The sequence below is a fragment of the Oncorhynchus kisutch genome, linkage group LG6 (assembly GCF_002021735.2).
Source record: "Oncorhynchus kisutch isolate 150728-3 linkage group LG6, Okis_V2, whole genome shotgun sequence".
In the NCBI taxonomy this organism is placed as follows: domain Eukaryota; kingdom Metazoa; phylum Chordata; class Actinopteri; order Salmoniformes; family Salmonidae; genus Oncorhynchus; species Oncorhynchus kisutch.
In genome coordinates this window covers 31705423-31715136 of record NC_034179.2, presented here as the reverse complement: position 1 = coordinate 31715136, position 9714 = coordinate 31705423, and positions in this window count along the sequence as shown.

The following is a 9714-nucleotide window of genomic DNA, read 5'->3' as shown; positions in this document are numbered from 1 at the left end:
ACCGTGAAGCACAGCATCATGTTGTGGGGGTGCTTTGCTGCAGAAGGGACTGGTGCACTTCACAAAATAGATGGCTTCATGAGGAAGGAAAATTATGTGGATATATTGAAGCAACATCTCAAGGCATCAGTCAGGAAGTTAAAGCTTGGTTGCAAATGGGTCTTACAAATTGACAATGACCCCAAGCATACTTCCAAAGTTGTGGCAAAATGGCTTAAGGACCACAAAGTCAAGGTATTGGAGTGGCCATCACAAAGCCCTGACCTCAATCCTATAGAAAATTTGTGGGCAGAATTGAAAAAGTGTGTGTGAGCAAGGAGGCCTACAAACCTGACTCAGTTACACAAGCTCTGTCAGGAGGGATGGGCCAAAATTCACCCAACTTATTGTGGGAAGCTTGTGGAAGGGCACCCGAAACGTTTGACCCAAGTTAAACAATTTAAAGGCAATGCTACCAAATACTAATTGAGTGTATGTAATCTTCTGACTGGGAATGTGATGAAAGAAATAAAAGCTTAAATAAATCACTCTCTACTATTATTCTGACATTTCACATTCTTAAAACAAATTGGTGATCCTAACTGACCTACGACAGAGAATTTTTATTAGGATGTCAGGAATTGTGAAAAACTGAGTTTGTTTAAATGTATTTGGCTAAGGTGTATGTAAACTTACGACTACAACTGTATGTTTATCAATAAGATTAAGTACACACACCAGGGACTGGACTGTACGGAGAGTGCTATGATCAGGTCCCCCCTGTCCATGTAATCTTATAAATTATAATTAGGCTAAACTGATCCTAGATCAGCAACTATGCTGAGATGGTTTATGAATTACGGCCATGGAGTATTGGATAAAATAGCAAAAGATATAGGCCTACATTTCCTGATCTCACCTCAGGGTGGTGCTCCAACATCTACACCAGGAAACAACATTTGATTTTGCAGTGCATACCACCAAGTCAACCCCCGAGCCCTGTATTGTATTCTGTTGACTTAAATATTTCTCACTTATTCCTGTCTTTCTCTTCTCTCCCCCTCCCCTTTCTCTCTCTCTCCACCCTTCCACTTTTCTTTATCCCCTCTCCTTTCTCTCCTCCCCTCTCTACCTGCTCTCCACCCCTCTCTCCCTCCTCAGCATGGCTGCCTAATCACAGCTCATTGAGGCTGGCTTGCTAATTGGAAGATGCTCAGTCACGGAGGCTGCATCTGCTACCTGTTTGTACCAATTAACAGGCCCATGACACAGCACTGACACCTCTTCAATGGGTTAACAGATGCTGCAATTAGACACTAATTTGAATGGCCGCCCGTTTATCATGAGGGCCCTTGTTGGCACTGTATTCTCTCTCTCTCTCTCTCGGAAGGGAAACCCTGGTGCGTTAACAAACACTCAGTGGACATCTCGAGTGGCGCAGCAATCTAAGGCACTGCAGTACTAGAGACGTCATTACAGACCCTGGTTCGATCCCAGGCTGTGTAACAGCCGGCCGCGACCGGGAGACACATGAGGTGGCACACAATATGCCCAGCGTCGTCCAGGTTAGGGGAGGGTTTGGCTGGGCTGGGATGTCCTTGTCCCATTACGCTCTAGAGACTCCTTGTGGTGGGCCCGGTGCATGCACGCTGACTTCTGTTGTCTGGTGTTTCTTCCAACACATTGGTACGGATGGCTTCCGGGTTAAGGAAGCAGTTGGCTGGGTTGTGTTTTGGAGGATGCGTGGCTCTCGACCTTTGCCTCTCCCAAATCCATACGGGAGTTGCAGAGATGGCACAAGACTAACTACCGATTGGACATCATGAAATTGGGGAGAAAAGGGTTCAAATGTACAACAACAACAAAAAATGCTCAGCAATGAGTTAGATGTGCCCTCTCCTTGTTGTGTGATACTCAGTGACTAAGAGGTGACTGGCAAGTTAGAAAAGGGGTTATGTATACTGTTAGTTTGGGTAGGTAGATAGAATCATGACTATTGAGTCTTCAGTTCATTGTTTGCAAGGTAGGGGAGGGGGGTCCTGCGTGCTCTGGGCATTATTGACTCAAATTAACAAAATGAGTCGGTAGATTTGTTCTTTTGACTGAAAAAGTCAAAGATCAGTGTCACTAAAAGAGCCGAATGTCTCATCACTACTGTATATCCAGTTTACCGTTTGTCTGTATACTTATCGTGGCAGCACCATTTCACCAAGTCAAATGCCTGTACATGCAAATGTATTGGCGAATAAAGGTGATTCTGATTTGGAAGGCAAGAAGGGATTCAGAACCCTTCTGAATCTGAATAAGCTTATTTTATTGTTATCGGTCTTTCTTTTAAATAGTGCTTGAACAGTATGTTTTTTTTCAACATCAGGAGTTTGAGAAATCTGATACATTTAAAAATATAGGTGTGAGAATGTTTTAAACCATATCTACAGTATATGGGAATATTTGTGCATGCACCTGGTATTCCCTTAATCATTTCACATATACAGTACTGACATAGTTGCCATGATTTCTGTCTTTGAAGTTAGTATTTTCTGTGATTTGATTGAGCAGAGAGCAGGAGAATAGAAGGGAGTATGAGTGAACCAGCAGTATATTGTTAGGTACACAGCAAATCAGCCAGTTTTACCTAGTGTTGATTTTCCAGTGTAACATTTCTAGTGTTGATTAAATTAACTTAACACTTACTCATGTAAAATAACCCTAGTTCTGGTGTTAATAACCAGAGTTGATTGTGGCTGTGTCACTTTTACTCTGTGTAGGCTAAAACACACAAAACCATGCCCATCATTATCATATTTCCCAGCATGCTCTATTGCATGTTGATTTGAGAATTGTTTGTTTTAATATCTGTGTTTTGCATGTACATTGATTGGTCGATTAATCTTTTGCTACACTAAGATGCATAATATACATTTTCTAAACTAATCCAATATGTTAGTAGATGGACTAGTTGCACCCCTTACTGAAATAGTTGTTCCAATTAAGTGAACTAGGTAGTCTCAACCAATCTTCATAGTACATGTTTTTCACCCACAAATAACTTTAAAAATACCTAACATTTTAATGCACCTGTTATTTTTATATGTTATAGTGTCCACTGGAGGCAACCCTTTTAAACCGTTTTACTTTCCTATGCTAAAGGTGGTTTTTAAGACATTTTAAATGGAAATGGACAGACCCCTTTTAACCCCTAACAAAGTCTATCCTGCTTACGGCAGTGGCGGGGGAGTCTGGGCCCTGTGAGGGCACTGGCAACCTATGTGGAGCGGACACTCTCAGAGAAAACAGACCAGCTCCTTGTCTGCTATGGTGAGAGTCCTGGGAGCGGGGCTTATCAAAGCAGAGGCTCTCACTGGATCGTGGAAACGATTACGACAGCATACCGCCTGGCTGGCATTCCAGTGCTGGGATCTGTGGTGGCACGTTCAACACGAGGTGTGGCTACGTCCAGGTCTCTACTGAGAAGAGTCCCCCTCGGTGAGATTGATCCAATATAGTGAAACATAACGAAGGTTACGTATGTAACCACGGTTATGTGAGCTATATGGATCACTCCAATCCACTACGGTGCTAGAGGCGCCTCAAAAATGATGTCGCGGCCATGGGGTCTATATATAGAGGCGGACCCCAGCCATGACACAGGTACACAGGAGTAAATCTGTAAATCCTCACCTTGGATGTATCCCTCTGCCGCGGTGTGATACCAATATATTAGAGTGATCCATATAGCTCACATAACCGTGGTTACATACGGTCAGAGTCGTGTGTATAGGTGGCAGGGAAGTCAGGCGCAGGAGAATCAAACGTAATGAAATGGAGTTGTTTAATGACTGTAAACTAAACATAACTCCAAAACTATGAATCATGTAAAACAAAGTGGGTACGAGGACCTGTCTCGCACCAATACAAACAACACGAAATCTGAACAACAAACAATCTCTGACATAGACATGAGTGCAACAGAGGGTTAAATACATAATAGGTAATGAATGGGATTGAAACCAGGTGTGTAGGAAGACAAGACAAAATCAATGGAAAATGAAAAATGGATCAATGATGGCTAGAAGACCGAACAAGGAGAGGCATCGACTTCGGCAGAAGTCTTGACACATACGTAACCTTCATTTTTCCACCCCCACACTTTCTATTTTTTATAAACCTAAACCGGGTTCATTCCCTCTTCCGAACCCCTCCCCCTCAATTAAATAAATTACAATTTTAAAAATTAAACAAAGTTTGTTTTAATCAAGTCGAGAAAGACAAAAGGGGAACTCCACCACCCCTCCCCCTTGTACCATGACAAGCATCAACCGAACAGATACAATGAGAAGAGGGCTATGGAGTATGATGTCATGAAAAAAAACTATTCATCTCCATCATCAACCTTTCAATATTTGGATATAAGTGGAAAAACTGAAATACAGTGGGGCAAAAAAGTATTTAGTCAGCCACCAATTGTGCAAGTTCTCCCACTTAAAAAGATGAGAGAGGCCTGTAATTTTCATCATAGGTACACTTCAACTATGACAGACAAAATGAGATAAAAATCCAGTAAATCACATTGTAGGATTTGTAATGAATTTATTTGCAAATTATGGTGGAAAATAAGTATTTGGTCACCTACAAACAAGCAAGATTTCTGGCTCTCACAGACCTGTAACTTTTTCTTTAAGGGGCTCCTCTGTCCTCCACAGGTCTGTGAGAGCCAGCAATCTTGTTTGTTTGTAGGTGACCAAATACTTTTTTTTTTAACCTATGATGAAAATTACAGGCCTCTCTCATCTTTTTAAGTGGGAGAACTTGCACAGTTGGTGGCTGACTAAATACTTTTTTTGCCCCAATGTAAGTGAAATTACAACATTTAACAGTAAACCATAATATTTTTGTATAAAAGATCTAAGAATTGAATGATTGCTGTTTAGAATTACTGTTAAGTTTGTGTGGGAGAGGTGGAATAACTATTGTTTTTCATCAAAAATGATAAGCTACCAGGTATAGACAATCGTGATGAGAAACTCTTGAGAATTGTAATAGTGTATTGCTACCCCTATTTCCTATATCTATAACTAAATCGTAAAGGAGTGTGTGTCCCTACAGGTGATTTGATTTGAAGGAAGCTAAAGTCATTTCACTGACTAAAAGTAGTAAAGCACCCTTCGCTGGCTCTAACAGCCCCCCAATCAGTGTTCTGTCTGTTTTTTGAAAACTGATGGAGAGAATTCTTTGACCAAATACAATGGTATTTTTCTGAGAACAAGTTAAGTACGGACTTTCAGCATGCATATAGAGAAAGGCACTCAACATGTACAGCACTGACTCTGATGACAGATGATTGGTCAAAATAAATGGATAATAAGATGATAGTTGGAGCTGTATTTCTAGATTTCAGTGCAGCCTTTGATGTTATTGGTCATAAATTGTTATTGAAGAAACTCACATAACCTGCCATCACATGGTTGGAGAGTTATTTATCCAATAGAACCCACAGAGTGTTCTTCAATGGAAGCTTCTCTAACATCAGATATGTACCATGCGGTGTCCCTCAGGGCAGTTGCCTTGACCCATTACTCTTCTCCATTTTTACAAATGATTTGCTACTGGTCTTACACAAAGCTAGAATGACTATGTATGCGGATGATTCCAAACTCTACATGTCAGCATTTTTTTTTGTTACAGTCAGTATCAGAATGGGTGATTAATAATAACCTACATCTAAAACTAAAAACATTGTATTTGGTTCTTAACATTCTATAAAAACCTAAAGCTCAGCTGGAGTTGTGTATAAAGGGTGTGTGACCATTGAGCAAGTTGAGGAAGCTAAACTCCTAGGTATAATATTGGATGGTCAATTATCATGGTCAAGTCATATTGACAAAGTTGTTGTGAAGATGGGGAGGGGTATGTCTTTTTATAAAAAGATGTTCTGCATTTTTGACACAAATCAAATGTACTAGTGGTTGAGGCTCTGGTCTTGTCCTATCTTGATTATTGTCCGATAATATGGTCAAATTATATCATAACCGCCATTGTTAAAAGACCGCACTGTGCAGCCGTCTTCATCAACCTGGCCAAGGCTTTCGACTCTGTCAATCACTGTATTCTTATCGGCAGACTCAATAGCCTTGGTTTTTCTGACGACTGCCTCACCTGGTTCACCAACTACTTTGCAGACAGAGTTCAGTGTGTCAAAATGGATGGGATGTTGTCTGGACCTCTGGCGGTCTCTATGGGGGTGCCACAGGGTTCAATTCTCGGACCGACTCTCTTCTCTGTATATATCAATGACGTCGCTCTTGCTGCGGGCGATTCCCTGATCCACCTCTATGCAGACGACACCATTCTCTATACTTTTGGCCCTTCCTTGGACACTGTGCTAACTAACCTCCAAATGAGCTTCAATGCCATACAACACTCCTTCCGTGACCTCCAACTGCTGTTAAACGCTAGTAAAACCAAATGCATGCTTTTCAACCGTTCGCTGCCCGTACCCGCCCGCCCGACTTGCATCACCAACTTGGAAGGTTCCGACCTAGAATATGTGGACAACTATAAATACCTAGGTGTCTGGCTAGACTGCAAACTCTCCTTCCAGACTCATATTAAACATCTCCAATCGAAAATGAAATCTATAATCGGCTTTCTATTTCGCAACAAAGCCTCCTTCACTCACGCCGCCAAACTTACCCGAGTAAAACTGACTATCCTACCGATCCTCGACTTCGGCGATGTCATCTACAAAATAGCTTCCAACACTTTACTCAGCAAACTGGATGCAGTCTATCACAGTGCCATCCGTTTTGTTACCAAATCACCTTATACCACCCACCACTGCGACCTGTATGCTCTAGTCGGCTGGCCCTCGCTACATATTCATCGCCAGTCTCACTGCCTCCAGGTCATCTATAAGTCTATGCTAGGTAAAGCTCTGCCTTATTTCAGTTCACTGGTCACGATAACAACACCCACCCGTAGCACACTTTCCAGCAGGTACAGTGCCTTGCGAAAGTATTCGGCCCCCTTGAACTTTGCAACCTTTTGCCACATTTCAGGCTTCAAACATAAAGATATAAAACTGTATTTTTTTGTGAAGAATCAACAACAAGTGGGACACAATCATGAAGTGGAACGACATTTATTGGATATTTCAAACTTTTTTAACAAATCAAAAACTGAAAAATTGGGCGTGCAAAATTATTCAGCCCCTTTACTTTCAGTGCAGCAAACTCTCTCCAGAAGTTCAGTGAGGATCTCTGAATGATCCAATGTTGACCTAAATGACTAATGATGATAAATACAATCCACCTGTGTGTAATCAAGTCTCCGTATAAATGCACCTGCACTGTGATAGTCTCAGAGGTCCGTTAAAAGCGCAGAGAGCATCATGAAGAACAAGGAACACACCAGGCAGGTCCGAGATACTGTTGTGAAGAAGTTTAAAGCCGGATTTGGATACAAAAAGATTTCCCAAGCTTTAAACATCCCAAGGAGCACTGTGCAGGCGATAATATTGAAATGGAAGGAGTATCAGACCACTGCAAATCTACCAAGACCTGGCCGTCCCTCTAAACTTTCAGCTCATACAAGGAGAAGACTGATCAGAGATGCAGCCAAGAGGCCCATGATCACTCTGGATGAACTGCAGAGATCTACAGCTGAGGTGGGAGACTCTGTCCATAGGACAACAATCAGTCGTATATTGCACAAATCTGGCCTTTATGGAAGAGTGGCAAGAATAAAGCAATTTCTTAAAGATATCCATAAAAAGTGTTGTTTAAAGTTTGCCACAAGCCACCTGGGAGACACACCAAACATGTGGAAGAAGGTGCTCTGGTCAGATGAAACCAAAATTGAACTTTTTGGCAACAATGCAAAACGTTATGTTTGGCGTAAAAGCAACACAGCTCATCACCCTGAACACAACATCCCCACTGTCAAACATGGTGGTGGCAGCATCATGGTTTGGGCCTGCTTTTCTTCAGCAGGGACAGGGAAGATGGTTAAAATTGATAGGAAGATGGATGCAGCCAAATACAGGACCATTCTGGAAGAAAACCTGATGGAGTCTGCAAAAGACCTGAGACTGGGACGGAGATTTGTCTTCCAACAAGACAATGATCCAAAACATAAAGCAAAATCTACAATGGAATGGTTCAAAAATAAACATATCCAGGTGTTAGAATGGCCAAGTCAACGTCCAGACCTGAATCCAATCGAGAATCTGTGGAAAGAACTGAAAACTGCTGTTCACAAATGCTCTCCATCCAACCTCACTGAGCTCGAGCTGTTTTGCAAGGAGGAATGGGAAAAAATTTCAGTCTCTCGATGTGCAAAACTGATAGAGACATACCCCAAGCGACTTACAGCTGTAATTGCAGCAAAAGGTGGCGCTACAAAGTATTAACTTAAGGGTGCTGAATAATTTTGCACGCCCAATTTTTCAGTTTTTGATTTGTTAAAAAAGATTGAAATATCCAATAAATGTCGTTCCACTTCATGATTGTGTCCCACTTGTTGTTGATTCTTCACAAAAAAATACAGTTTTATATCTTTATGTTTGAAGCCGGAAATGTGGCAAAAGGTCGCAAAGTTCAAGGGGGCCGAATACTTTCGCAAGGCACTGTATATCTCACTGGTCATCCCCAAAGCCAACACCTCATTTGGCCGCCTTTCCTTCCAGTTCTCTGCTGCCAGTGACTGGAACGAATTGCAAAAATCGCTGAAGTTGGAGACTTTTATTTCCCTCACCAACTTTAAACATCAACTATCTGAGCAGCTAACCGATCACTGCAGCTGTACATAGTCCATCTGTAAATAGCCCAACCAATTTACCTACCTCATACCCATACTGTTTTTATTTTATTTACTTTTCTGCTCTTTTGCACACCCGTATTTCTACTTGCACATCATCATCTGCTCATTTATCACGCCAGTGTTAATCTGCTACATTTTTATTATTCGCTCCTATGGCCTATTTATTGCCTACCTCCTCATGCCTTTTGCACAAACTGTATATAGACTTTCTTTTCTCTATTGTGTCATTGACTTGTTTGTGTTATTGGCTTTTTTATTGTTTACTCCATGTGTAACTCTGTGTTGTTGTCTGTGTCACACTGCTTTGCTTTATCTTGGCCAGGTTGCAGTTGCAAATGAGAACTTGTTCTCAACTAGTCTACCTGGTTAAATAAAGGTGAAATAAAATACATTTTTAAAAAGTGCAGCAAAGAAAGACCTGCCAAATTTGCAGCTGGCTCAAAACAGAACAGCATACCTTGCCCTTAAAGGTGCAATATGCAGAAAATGCTCCAAAATGTTCTGGTTAGTATAGAATAGTTCGCCTAATTTCAGTTTGTGACAAAACAAGCAGTCATTTTGTGTAAAGAATCCTGGAATCATTGTACCATCTAAACCGCTGTAAAATATATTTTCCATAACCAAAAATATAGTTTTTCAGTTGTTTGAAGCTGGTGTACAAAACCCAAAGTAAAAGACACAAAAACAAAACTTAAGAACGGGAAGCATAGAAATAGTGCACATAGAACATTGGCAAAAACATTGGCAAAAAAGCATAATTAAATTGTTGCCAGCAGTACAGTTACAGTCACTGACGGTCTGGATAACATGAAAACAGCCTAACCAGCTCTGCTAGGGCGAATAATGTTCAGTGAGCTGTTCTCTCATTTGTGTCTGGAAGTAGCTAGCAAGTTATCTTTGGTGCTTGACTGCTGT